This window comes from Tiliqua scincoides, chromosome 1 (genome assembly GCF_035046505.1).
Source record: "Tiliqua scincoides isolate rTilSci1 chromosome 1, rTilSci1.hap2, whole genome shotgun sequence".
Lineage (NCBI taxonomy): Eukaryota > Metazoa > Chordata > Lepidosauria > Squamata > Scincidae > Tiliqua > Tiliqua scincoides.
The window spans coordinates 11,334,811-11,349,449 of record NC_089821.1 but is presented as its reverse complement, the minus strand read 5'-3'; positions in this window follow the sequence as shown (position 1 = coordinate 11,349,449).

The following is a 14,639-nucleotide window of genomic DNA, read 5'->3' as shown; positions in this document are numbered from 1 at the left end:
CCTTTCCCAATTCTACAGCAAGCCAAGCCCCCAGTTCCCCCCCCTTTCTCTCAAGGGAGAAACCGATCATGAAGGCACTGCAGGAAGCACTCTTTGCATCAGTGAGGGTCCTCCCCCTCTTTAAAAGTCTCTCCACAATAGCACAATAATGCACAAGCTCTCCCTTCCATTTTTGCCAGATTAGTGTCTTCACATTTTTTTTGCATGCTTAAAAAAAAAAAAGTGTCACGATCAGCAACTCTGCTCCTACTGATACTTGTTTTAAAGGATGGGAAGACTGATTCCCAGACCCTCACACGATTATTTTTTTAACAGCACACTTTAGGCATGTGCAAATTTTTTAATTGCCTTTCTGCATAAGCAGAAGCAATTCTCCTTTGCAAGTCTAATCACAAACAGTGGTGTAGCTAGAGGGGGGGCAAAGCACTAAGTTTAGCAGGTGCCTCCCCCTCCCCTTCAGAGCCATTCCGGGCGGTGGGAGCAAAACAGACGCGTACAGCCAGAGGCATGGCTCAGAATGGCTCCGAAGGGGACGGGGAGCTTGCACAGTGCAGTCAGGCACCTGCTAAACTTAGTGCTTTGCCCACCCTCTAGCTACGCCACTGATCGCAGGAAAAAAAGACTATGGGCACAATCCTAACCAACAAACATTCCCTTACCTTGAGGAGGCCTCTGTGACTGCCACCCAACTGCAGGATGCAGGACGTACCCCATTGGCACAGCTATGTCAGTGCTGGAAAATTGGTTAGGATTTGGGTCTATGTCTAATTATTAATGACATATTTGTTAATATTTCTTAATATGTTGCTAATTGTTAATTCCGCCTTGGGTGCCCTTCAGGGAGAAAGGCAGAATACAAAGCAAATAAATAAGTAAGTAAGTAAATAAATAAATAAATAAATAAATTTTCAGAACCAGCCGTACTGATCTTGGAAAAAAATGTTTTCAGCTGAAGCATGATAACGTGTCAGCAGGACAGGAATATTCCCTCTGGGATCTCCTGCTTGCACCCACAATGCTTAAGTAAATCAGGAACACTGTTCATCAACTTAAATTCTAGAGTCCCATTTTATGGTTATTTCTGCAGCAGGAACTTCCACTAAGAGCAGAGGGTCTCTCGTTGGAACCAGACTGTAAAAGAGTTTCTGTTACTTTATCAAGATCTTTCAGCAAAGGGTTTGCACAGTTGTTGAAGTTGATAGAGCAAGGCTGCATCCAGTGCTATTCCCCACAAATTTCCACACAGGTCAGCAAAGCTAAAATGCTACAGGAAGCCCTGCTGGGCATGCACCTGTGGAATGAATGGGAGCGGCTGCAAAAGAAAGTCTGCAAACACTTTCAGAAGCATTAGAGACCATCTTGTCCCTTGGACTGACTTTTGGATTGAATGGGCACATCCCTTTTTCATCTCTTTCCATGCTGTCTGATTAATAATAATAATATTAATACAGGTATTAATAATAATAATACAGGTATTTTATTACAGGTAATAAATAATAATAATACATGTATTTCTATATCGCCTTTCTAGGTCCTCAGATTTCTTCTCGGACTTTATTCAAGGTGGTTTACATGGGCAGGCAATTTAACTTTTTACAATTTGAAAGGTTCTATCTTTCAAGAAACCACAACATTCAGATGTTTCTTTCTTGATCTGGCCACACATTCTGGCCTCCATCCTCCCACGCTCAGAGCAGATGGAATAGCTCGGCTCAGCTTGTCAGCTGCTTCAAGGTCGCACAGTGCCGGTGGTCTCGAACTGGCGACCTTCGGATGTTATCTTCAGGCAAATGGAGGCTCAACCCTCTAGACCAGACCTCCTGCCCGTGCAACTGAACGTTCACCAAATGCTTAACCAATCCCTAAGGATGGGGCAACATAGAAAGCTAAGGCTGCATCATATGCACATTTTCCTGGGAGCAAGTTCCAATGAGGTGAGTGGGACTTAACTTCTGAGTAGACATGTATAGGATGGCTCTGCATATATCTCAGAAGGCTGCTTAAGCCATTTCTGCCTACCGTTGCATATATACAACAGGGATCAAATATGTGCACTTGCGGGCTGGGTAGAAATGGGTTAAACTAAAGTATAGTTAAACAAGTGGGATATTGACCCAGGAAAGGTTAAGCAAGCTGTCCATTGGGAAAGCAACAGAAACTGATAATTAAATCTTATGATTGTCACTCTGAAATAAAGAAAAACCACAAGCAAGATCCGACCACCGTCTTGTGCATTAGCAGAAAATGCTTCTGCTCACAGTAGGGAAGGGACATTATTTCTTCAGCCTTTGTACTCCAAGAAGTGCTGCTCTGGAAGATACCTAACCTGGAGGGGCTTTCAAGGTGGGAGGGAGTGTTTGAAAAGTCCCCCCCCCATGTGCAAGGACAATAGTCCCTGACATCTGCAGGCTGGGTAGGGCAAGACTCTTGCCTGCAAACCTAAAGAGCCATTGCCAATCAGCAGTGATAGGCTGTGACTTGGATGATTCGAACTCAAGCTGAGAAAACACTTTTTTTTGCAACTCTTACAGACTCAAGTCACACATGTCAAAAACTTGGACACTGACTCAGGGGTTTTTTACCCTAAAATTGAAAAGACTCAAATAGACTTGAGTCAAGACTCATTTTTGTGTGTGCCTGAGACTGGTTTTTTGTGTGTGTTTGCTCGCTTGCTTTTTATTGCCACTTCTGCGGTTCGACTTGTTTCTCAAAAAGAATCAAACTCGAGTCAAAATGACTCAAAAAACAGCTCTGGGTGAGTCACAATGGCCACCATTATGACTTATGGGCGACTCGAGTCAAGGGCACAGAGACTCTGGACTCGACTTGAGGAAGTGGCTCCAGCACATCCTTGCCAATCAGCAGAGGTGTTTGAAAACAGTGTTATTTACCTTCCTCAGAAGTAAGTCCATTGTATTCAGTAAAACTTAGGGCACAATCCTAACCAGGTCTACTCAGAAGTAAGTCCTATTTTGTTCAATGGTGCTTACTCTCAGGAAAGTGTGGTTGGGATTGCAACCTTAGGCTGTAATCTTATCTTATTCCAGCAATTTTCAACCTTTTCCATCTCATGGCACACTGACAAGGCACTAAAATTGTCAAGGCATAGGCTTGTCATGGGTTTTTTTGATCACTGACAAGGCACACCCTGCTGCAGCTGCTAGGGAGCTCAAATCCACCAATTGCCCTACTAACATATGACCCTCCCCAAAGTCCTGCGGCACACTTGCAGACCATCTGCGGCACACCAGTGTGCTATAGCACACTGATTAAAAATTGCTGTCATATTCCCTAGAAACAAACGCCTGTATCAATCAGCAATACCGAGATAGACGGACCACAAGTCTGTGGTCCTATAAGAAAGTTTCATATGGATGCTTCTTCTGTGTACCACAGCACATGAACTCTCATTCCATACGTCCAGTGATTCTTATATTTCCTCAAAAACACAATTTCCTAAAAAACAGACAACAGCCATCCCTTTTCTGCTCATGTACTCTCCCACAGCATAGGTTTCTCTCAGTGTAAACTGAAGCACTCGCATTACTATCAAGCGCCAGAGAAATCTCTTTTTGTCTGTCAGCACCTTGCCTTGGAAAAGCTTCCCTGTTGCTTACCTCAGAATGTAGAACCTACAGGTGCAGTTGTAACACACTTCATTCTCACTTCTTAGGACAAGGTTCTTGGTCATTTGGGTTACAAAGTCAGAGAGAAAGAATGGGGTCTTCTTACTCCCAAGATACCCTAACAAAATTGAAACATTATCTTCTTCCTCCCTTTCTGCTTTAGTACTCAGGGTCAAAACACATAGAATTGTAGAACTGGCAGTGACCTTATAGGTAGGGTTACCAAATACAAATGAGGAACCTATTTGTGCCTATACTTTAACCATTGTTAATGTGCCTGCATTTTAACCACTAGAGTGCCTATACTTTAGCCATAGTTTAGAAGAGGGGATTTGGGCAGGTGCAGCTTTTTAAACCCTTCCATGTTGAGCTGCACCTACTCTGATCATTTTAACAATCCTAGGCTGCAATCCTACCCACACTTACCCAGGAGTAAGTCCCATTGACTATCATTGTTAAAAGAATATACACAGTAGCTTGTTAAAAGTACAGGTCTGTCATATTTCCCCAAATGCAGTCACATCCCATGGTAGCATCAAGTCCAATATATTAAAAAGAAAACATTGACATGAATGGGGACCCACCTGAAATTGGCTCGCAACCCACCTAGTGGGTCCTGACCCACCGTTTGATAAACACCGCCCTAGAACACTAACTAGTCCTCTGAATTTTCTGTCTAATAATGCCAGCTGTTTTTTTCTCCCCTTTTCTGTTTCCGTTGGAAATCCTACCATTAAAAGAGGGACAAATGCTATACTCACAGGTTTCAGGGAGCATGGCTATGTGAATTAAACAGAGCTAAGCAAAAACCTGAAAGAAGGGGACAGTGCCTAAAAGAAATGTTTGAATGCAAACTAGCACATTTCCCTAATAAGTGAGAGCAGCAGGTGGGGAGGCTGGTGTATTGCATGCTCCCATCTGTAGTTTTACACCGATTATGAAACTTGGCACATCCCAATAGAAATTTTTCTTTCACTAGAGCAAGGTTTTCTGTGAGATTTATTATCCATCATGATGTCAGTAACAAGAAAAAAATTAAAAAATGAAAGGCATCTATAAACAAGAGTCTTGTATTGTTGTGTGTTTTTATATTCTGAATCTCTGAGCCATATGGAAGTAAAACAATTGAATAGAAAAAGGTGGCCTCCGTTTTTCAATGTGTAGCAGAGAATCTGATTTTTTAAAGGTGAAGGCTACAATACAACACTCCCATTGTATTTTACAATACAATACTCCCATTTATGTGGGAGGAAGTACCATTGACTTTGGTGGGAATTATTTATTTATTATTTATCTGCCTCTCCTCCCATCAGTGAGACATCCAAGGAGAATCACAACAATAAATTAAAATACAATCATCACAAAAAGTACAGAACTAATACAAGCAATAAAAGCAGGCAACAAATAAAAACAGACATAGCAGTAAAAACAACAAAAAGCAGCAGTGAAGCCAAGACCACAACAAACCATTCTTTAACAGCAGCTGATACAATGCAGAAAAAAACAAACAGCAACTAAACAATAGAAAACCTTAGGAAAGAAAGTAAAATGGAAAAGAAAAGTCTTATGCCCTGCCAGATAGTTAACAGGGAGAGACACAGATCTGCATTTAACAGTGAGGGAGTTCCAAAGTTGTGCCACCACAGAGAAGACCCTACTTCTTGTAGCCAGCAACCTGCCCTTGACCAGGACAGCACACATAGAAGGGTCTCCTCCAATGACCTTAACACAGCGGTTTCCAAACTTCTTTGACTGGTGGCTATATCTTGCGGCTCCTCATTAGGGCTATAATCCTATACACTGAATAGGGTGGTGGGTTTTTCATGAGGATTCTACAGCTACCCTGGCTAGTTGATGCAGCTCCCCAGGGAGCTATGGTTTCCAGTTTGGAAACCACTACCTTAGGAGATAGGCCAGCTGATATGGAAGAAGGAGGTTCCTTAAATACCTTGGTCCCAAACCATAAAGGGATTTTAAGGTCAAAACCAGCACCTCCAATTGTTCCTGGAAACAAACTGACAGTCATTGAGGCCCCAGCTGCCACATTCTGCATTAACTACACTTTCCAGATAGTCTTCACGTGCATCCCACATACAGCATGCTACAGTAGTCAAGTCTTGATGTCACCAGGGCACGGACCACTGTGGATAGGCCCAAATGACTCAGGTTTGTAGCCACAGCTGGTACAGCAGCCTTAGCTGGACAAAAGACCTTCTGGCCACTGCCATCATCTAGTAATGCAAGAGGAGTCAAGAGTCCAGGCAAATCCCCAACCTGCAAACTTGACCCTGCAGAGGAAACTCAACCCCATTCAGAGCAGGTTGATGAGCATTTCCAAGCCAAGAGGGACTCCTGGTTTTGTCAGGATTTAAATGAATGATCACATTCATCCACATGGATGATTTCAATCAATCATTGTTACCCTGCACATGCCTGATCTTGTCTGATCTTGGAAGCTAAGCAGCATCAGGCCCGGTTAGTACTTGGATGGTAGACCGCCTGGGAATACTGGGTGCTGTAGGCTTATACCATAGTCTTTCGAGACTGAAGGTTGCCAATCATTAGCTATGTAATGCATAAATAAAATTTATTTGTATATGAAATACAAATAATTAAATTTTTCCCATTATGCTCTTTGGAAACTGGATATTAAAGACCACTTTACCTTACCTCTAGCAGTCCAGTCCAAAACATATTAGCTGAAATACTTCCAAGCTATGCCTTTCCGACTACCTACACCTAGGAAATCTGTTAGTGCTACATAAACAAAAATGAAACATGGCAAAATGCTGAGTAATTCTGTTTCCAAGCATCATATTTTATTTATTTACTACTGAAGGCCTTCTTTTAGGTTCCATTACGTTCACTTGTACTTGGCACTGTAAGTATTATTTTAGGAAACAAATTTGTTGCCCCAATAAGCAAAATCTTTTGGTTTGATTTTGTATTTTATATGCTTATATTGGACAAGTGAACTGAAGTATTGTTTTACTATACTTATATCCCTCAGAGTTTTGTTCCACTATATATTACACCTACACGTTTAATTAGAGCAGCCATTTTCAACCACTGTGCAGTGGCAAACTATTGTGCCGCAAATGGTCTGCAAGTGTGCCACAAGAGTTTGGGGGAGGGTCATTTGTTAATAGGGCCAATGAGGATGTGAGCTCTCCACCAACAGCAGGGTGTGCCTTGTCAATTGTCAAAAAACTGATGGTGTGCCTTGACAATTTTAGTACCTTGTCAGTGTGCCTTAAGACAAAAAAAGCTTGAAAATCACGGATTTAGAGAGATTCAGAGCCAAATCTTATCCTTCCTCCCCCTTGCACTGGTGCAGCCATGCCAAAAAAATGGACATGCCGTATACTGGGGAGGGGGGATCAGGAGGCTTCTGCAGGGAAATGTAATTTAAATCCCCTTACCCCTGCATAAGCCTCCCAACTCATGTCGGGTTTCCTCGGACATGCACTAGCATTTTTGCTAGCACACGTCTGAGTTGAGAAAGGGTCAGGGAGCACTGGTGTTCCTGGAAGGGGACAAAACACTAAGTTTCATCAGCTGCCTGGCCCCTCCTCCCCACCTTCAGAGCTAGTTGCAACTGCAAAAGCTTGTGCATTGGCCACTGGCTGTGAAGGTGGGGAGATGGTGTCACTTTACACCAGAGCCCAGAACCCTGAAGAAACTTAGTGTTTTGCCCCCTCTCCACAAATGCCAGTACTGGGGAGGCAGCGAAAATGAAGGATAGGATTGAGCTTGTGCCATTGTCACAGCATCCATCCCCTCCTGCAGCCTTTCTGCCCCTGTCATGCCCCTCCCCACCCCATTCCACCTTCCCCAGCCCCTCCGCAATGGCTTACTTGCTCCTGTGAGCAGCTGGAGCTCTGGTGATGCAGTTGAGAAGGCCCTAGCCTTCCTGCCAGCTGGATTCCGAGCACTGAGAGCACTGCCAGTAAGTGCTTTCTGGTACTTTTTCAGCAGCGAAAAAGGATTGAGTTATCAGTTGCTGTGGAAAAGGGAAAGTCTTCTCAACAAGTGAAAGTCGAGGTTCTTCCCTTCCGAAGCATTCCCAATTCATTCTCTAAGCATGAGGTGCCCTTTGCGCATCCTTTCAACCACAGATCATTGGCTCCCACAAAACAGGGAAAACATTTGAAAGAGCACCTGAGATTTGGCTCTTAAATCATCTTTAGAAGAACCTTTGTGTGAGTTTTCTAGCGCCTTCTTGTAACCTGTGGTGCAGCTGGGAAAAGAGAATACCAGCAATCAGTACCAGTCAAGGGGCCATTTTGGAAGGGTTGGTGATAGTCTTACACACACACACTGCTATTTCAGATAATTTGTGATTAAATGGTTGGCAACCTTCAGTCTCGAAAGACTATGGTGTAAGCCTACAGCACCTGGTATTCCCAGGTGGTCTCCCATCCAAGTACTAACCAGGCTTGACCCTGCTTAGCTTCTAAGATCAGAAGAGATGATTATTCATGAAATTGATCATCATGACATTGATCATAATGACAGTAAATAACACTGATCATCATTACAGTAAATAAAGAATAACTACAATGTGCTTTTAAAATTTATATTCTATACAATTTATATTAAGGTGGCATACAACAACAAAAAATTATTGGACAATTAGCAGCAACAAAATAGTAAGTAGGACTAAAGTAGGATTGTTAATTTTTATTAACAATGCATTAGCTGTGGTGAAAATTTAGCAACAAGGCTGTTGGACATGAAAGTCACTTGTGCTTTGGTCTCACAGGTGTCCTGTAAGATCAAAAGGCAAAAAAAAGAACCCTCTTTACCATAAGCCTGTTTCTCACATTTTTACCAAACATACTATTCTCCGAAAGAGTGCAATGCAGAGATGCTGCATTCTCCTACTGAGAGATTTGGGATGGTGCTTTGCGCTTGTATTTTGGCAGGTTCTGCTCTGGCCACTGCCAACCAATCAGTCAGAATTTTTGCAGTGACAACAGCATGGCAGGGACCAGCAGCAGCATGAAGAGTTTGTCAACTGGATATAAAGATCTATGCTGTTGCTACTGGGAAAGATCTGAGTCGCATGTTTGAATGGGCTTTGAAAGGTTTAATTTTTATGCTTATATGGGAACATTAAAAGAAAGAAAAAAGATTAACAGATTAAGGGCGCAATCCTAACATTGACTTGGGCTGTCCCAAGTCCCTTGGGCCGACCCAGGAGGGTTGCAAACATGCCGTAAAGCACGTTTGCGCCTCCTGATGAGGAAGCTGCGTTGGCACATCTAGATGTGCCAACGCGCAGAGGCTGACATAAGCCTCCGCACTGGCTTCCGACCAGCCGCTTGGGTCAGCACGCCCACGCCAACACAAGCAGCAAAGGTAGGCGTGGGGGGGCGGGGAAGAGGAGGGGAGAGGCGTTCCTGGGCAGGGGGAGAGCGGGGGAGGGAGGGCGATGGGTAGCACACGGGAAGTTGGAGGCGGGGCTGGGATCCAGCAGTTATGCCGGATCCCAACACCCATCCCTGCAGAGAACAGAGCGGCTTGAAGCCACTCCACTCTCCTCAGACTTGCACTACCTCCAGAGGAGGAGACTTGCACTACCTCCAGGTCCGAGGAGACCCATTGGGGCCAGAAGCCCTTACCCAGGGGTAAGGGGAAGAGTTTCCCTTTGCCTCTGGCTGAGCCGCTGCTGCTCACAAACCCATGTTGAATGCAGCGCAAGCCTCCTGGCTTGCCTGCTCCAGCACAGGTTTGGATTGCGCCCTTAGCTGTTTCTCAAGAGCAGAGTCAGTATTGCATGGCATGAAATAGTACCAAGATAGTGAAAATAGTAAATCAGAATGAACTTGTGAAGCTCTCACAGTCACTGGCTGTGTGCAAAAGATTCTCAGAGTGTAGAACTCTGGGACACAAGAGCCAAGCTAGCAAGGTATTCTACTTGCTTAGGTTTATCAAGCCATTTTCCTTCCTTCCTGAACCTTTAAGCTGCTATTTGAACTCAAGAGTGTTAAAAAGAAAAAAGAAAAACAAGCACAGTGAGCCATTAATCTACAGCATTTTACAAATCTTAAACTAAGCAGAGTCACAGTTTTTAATACACATTTCCAGAGCTAATATACTGTAATTTGCTATTTTGTTCAATCAATGAATGTAACTGCATTACAACTTTAAATTTAGTCTAACAATCTGTTCCCAGTTTCTAAGCAGATGGAACTTGCTTTGAAAATCCACACCATCCTATCTGGTACTAAAGAAGTCTGTTTGTTATTCTGCCATAGCCAAATGTGCCACGGGCCAATCGGTGCACCTCCACCTCTGAACCACTGGTTCCACCGACTGAGAAAGCCTTGGGGAAAAAAACGGTTTTTAAATTTGATGAATAAAAACCTATAATGAAGGAATGAGTGCTTCTTTTAATAACTGGAAAAATTTCTGGTTTAAACAACAACGGAAGTAGCAGCTGATGCCCTAGTGGTAGTCCCAACGGCTTCAGCATGAAGCCAGATTCTTTCCACTTAAGCTGCTCAGCTTTCCCTGATCATGTCATCACCACTTCCTCAGGAAAGCTCTGGACTATCATGCTGGAGAACCCTCTGAGGAATTAATGAGAAGATGCTGAGGTGACTTCTCATTTAGCTTTAAAAGGAAACTCAGAACAGCTTTCCAAAGCTACTGCTGCGACTGTTTCCTTTGGACTCCTCTCCCTGCCAGTGCTGTGATGCACTCAGATGACACCCCAGAGGCCTGAGACAGTGGCATAAGTACTCTCACTGTGAAAGGACCATCTGTTGGGTGAGAGATGGCACCTTGCCTCCTATGGAGCTATGCAGCATGCACCACATCTGACCCGATAAATACCTTGCACAAATACTTTGGTAAAACAGCATTGGATGCTTGCTAGCTTGGAAGTAACGCCTTCGGTGCTGCTTTGTTGTACACAAGATACTACTTCTCACACAGAAGGCACCTCCATGGAAATGTGAGGATAACATACAGCCTGATCCTCTCAGGCTTCAACCCTAGCACTGGGGCTGGGTGTTGCAAATGGGCAGTAAGGTACATTTTCGCTGGCTGTAAGTAAACGGCACCAGCAGGGAAACCTGTGCCACCCTGTCAATGCTACAGAGGAATCCCTGGCCACTAGTGGAGCTAAGTTGAGTGCCAGGCAGCAAGAGGGGCATGTGGAGGGTGTAGGGAGGGCAAGGGAAGGTGTTCCAGGGCAAATGGAGGGCAGAAGGGGGGGGAGACCTGGGAGAGGTTGGGATTGGCAGAGATGCCATAGAGTGTCCATGGAACCCTTTCCCCCAATGAAAACAGCACATGGAGGGATCAGAACAGTCATGCCCAGCTGCAGGATGGATGGGCCAATGGGGGTCAGCTGGCCTCACGGGGTGGAGACTGGCACTAGCCCTAGAAAGGAGAGAGCAAAGAGAGAGAAAGGGTCAGATGAAGGACAGAGGGCTACAAGGATAGAGACCAGAACTAGGGGAGAGGAGGGGCAAGGGACGGAAGACAAGTAGACTAGTTTTGGATCCCTGAGGAGGGTAAGGACTGGTGCCCAACTAGACTCCTCCAGGTGGAACCAAGCACTCACCAAGGGGCAAGGAGATCAGGGTACCCTGAGGAAGAAGAAGAAGGAGCAGGAAGCTAGGAGGTGAGAATGCTTGTCAAGTTCTCGGGTAAGAGAACCCTGTTAATTGGGTAAGAGGCACTTTTTCAAGTGGGTGCTCCTTTTTTTAGCAAGGGGAGAGTAACTGGCCCACTTCACCCCAGCAGTGTCTGTTCTAGTGGCTGTCTGCTGGTGTTCTTTTGCATCTTTTTAGATTGTGAGCCCTTTTGGGACAGGGAGCCATTTAGTTATTTGATTTTTCTCTGTAAACCGCTTTGTGAACTTTTAGTTGAAAAGCGGTATATAAATACTGTTAATAAGGGCCCTGGGAACAGCTGCTTACAGCCCCCTTACCTGATGCCCACCCAAGGGCAAGGCCAGCGTAGGCTATACAGTATAACAATTTTTAGTCTATTTCCCAAAGAGATTGGGCAGAACTCATATCCAGCAAGTGGCCTGTGGTATTAGATACCCCAAGAGACCCTTTCCAAGGCTATACTCAATTAGCTTTTAGTTAGTTCTACTTAATGACAACTAGAGAGCGCAAAGACCAGGTCTGAAGAAAGTGTGCAGTTAAGGAGGAAGGTCAACTCCTCCCTTTTTTTTCTGTTTTTCCTATTGCTGGGCCCAATTGCATATGTCAAATATCTGAACAAGCTCCCTGGAGTTAGGGCTCCCCCCTGGGAAGTGGTGGTGAATACCTTGGATCCATGGGCGGATTACTCTCCATCATCACAGGTAGATACACTAGTAATTCTCATAAGGGTTACTTATAAGTGGAACAAATCTTAGGCTGCAATCCTATACATGTTTACCTGGGAGTCAGCCCCATTGCACTCAGTGGGCCTGAGTAGATATGTATAGGAGTACAATGCTAGTAGCTTTTTAAACTAGAAAAATCTCTTCTTTCACCTCCTCCTTCACACCAGCTCTTTCTATGATTGCATTTAAGGCTTCTTCCTTCCTCAAAAGCACCAACAGTCCAAATTCAAAGGAATAGGGGGCGGGGGGCGGAGGGGAGGTTGATTCTAAAGCAAATTATTTTTCTTGTAATACCATCTCAGATTATTTTAATGCAAAATTTATCTTCCTAAATTGAAAGTGTCAAGATGATTAGAGTTCCATTTTCTTGTCTTTGTGCCTGCGGGTCAGCATCTCAAATCTTTAAAACCCACAGTTCAGGCCAGGCCAAGATCTCAAGGCTGTCTGCCAGCATAGCATATGTTTTAACTCTCAGATATTAGCACATTTCCAAACTGTCATGGGCAGCCCAATCTTAAACCGTGCTGGAATGGAGAGGTCAGCTGGCCTGCCCCATATCAGATAAGGGATTGGGGCTGGTTACGGCTCAGCCCAGGGCAAGGGAAAGTAATATCCTGAGTAACCACAGAAGCCCCAATGAGGCTACTTAGATCTGCACCACTTCAGGAGACAGTCTGCTCCAGGTTGCCCAGGACTGGGGTTAGAATCTGACACACCTGGTTAGATCCGGTTAGAATGCCGGATCCTGGCCCCATCCCCCGCTCACCCACAGGCCCCCCCCATATCTTTTTGGTTGCATATTAAAGGACCTATAATTCAATTACATAGTGATAAAGAAATTAACTTGCTATAAAAATGGAGGCGAAGAAAATCTTATGAACAACATCATAGAAATATTTCAATATTTCACAATATTTCAGAAACAACTTTAGTTGGGAACTATATATGAAAATGTGGGGGAATGACCATTACGGGTTTACTGTTTCAAAGGACACACAGTAACTTTGGCCAAACTGGGATTTGAAATAACTGTGTGGCACTAGCTCTCCCAAAGCTCCTTTCTGGAGAGAGTACTCAGTGATAGCTATGTTGTATTTAGAAGGTAGGCAATGGGCCTCAAGAGAACAGAAGAAAGATACAATAGCTCTGTAGGCTACTGAAGGCTGGAAATCCTTTACTAAGACTTCAGGAAGGGCAGATCATTTTTTTTTTTAAATTTTTCTCCACAAGCATGAAGACTAAAACACTATCCCCCCCGCAGTTGCATAAGAATACCCCATGGTTAACTCAACACTAGGGCCAATGAACCAAGGTGAAATGCAATTTCCTACTTTTATGTATTTGGTGTTGGCCTCTGGGAAAATGAAAGGCAGTTCTGGAGCTCACAATAGCCAAAAATATAGCAACAACGGAAGTAAAAATGAGAGACCACAAAGACACCAGTGGAACAGGGAGGGAGACATATGTTCCTTTACTACACCTCCCTCTTTTCTTTAATGAATATCCAAACTTTGTGTTAGGTTGCCATCTGCTGGCACTTCTAAAACAAAAAAACAGATGCAGTTGCCCTATGACTTTTGCAGGATAACTAAGGGTCCAAAAGATACATGACATTAAACCTGCTGTCAGCTGTAAGCGATTCTTTTATCTGTAAAAATTGACTGTGGTAGGGGGGCAATCTGGTCTGAGACAGTGATGTGCAGTAAGGGAGGGTCAACATTTTCCCCTGCCCTGTTTTCACACCAAAATTCACATACACCCCAAAGCACTGGTTTGCCCACAAAGAAGCCACTTCTAATGTAATTCCACCTCCAGTCTCTGGTGAAGAGAGTATATACTTGCCAAGTCATTCATAGATCCCCAGTGGGTTTACATGCAGTGAAAAATCAGTGTGTGTGAGAAGAATTCTGTCTTATGATGCACATACAGGTTACAATGTGAAGGCACATTCCTTCATGGACATGCATTCCATTAAGAAATGTTATTAAAACGTGAAGCTGGTCTCAGAGGAGATGATTAAGATTTGGGTGGGAGAAACAGAGCAATAAGAAGGAAAGGTAAAGGACAAGATAAGAAAATGATGAGTACTACTGGAAGAAATGAAGCAGGGAAACAAGTGTTAGAGCATTCCGACTGATAAAAGAATGCTGCACCACTCAAGGATGAATGGTTTATGGCTTCAATTACTGCTGGAGACAGGTCACATCTATGACAATACATGCTGAGCCACCTGGAATTTATGCAAACTGTAATTCAGCCAACCAGCCAACAGGGAATTGCACTAATTCATTTTTGCGGCAATAAAAGCATGCCTAATCATTTTAACTACTGGCGGAGGGCAAAATAAAAGCCAAAGTGGCAATACTGAATAAGTGGGTTGTCTTCCCTGCATTAAGCAGTGGCATAAATTAAATGCACAATAATCAGCAAAGAGCATGACAGTATTAGAAGAGTTAACATGTAATTACAATTGTTTTCACCAGATTCCACTTCTATGTAGCTTAAAATATTACCACACATTAAATGCAAGGGGGTAGATTAAAACGGCAGAACCAGCGCTGAAAGAATAAATTCACAGTGAATAATTTATCTGACAAACTAACCTCTTTCTCCTTGCTAAATAGCTGTTCTTTAGTCTGTTATTTAAATAGGCTGCT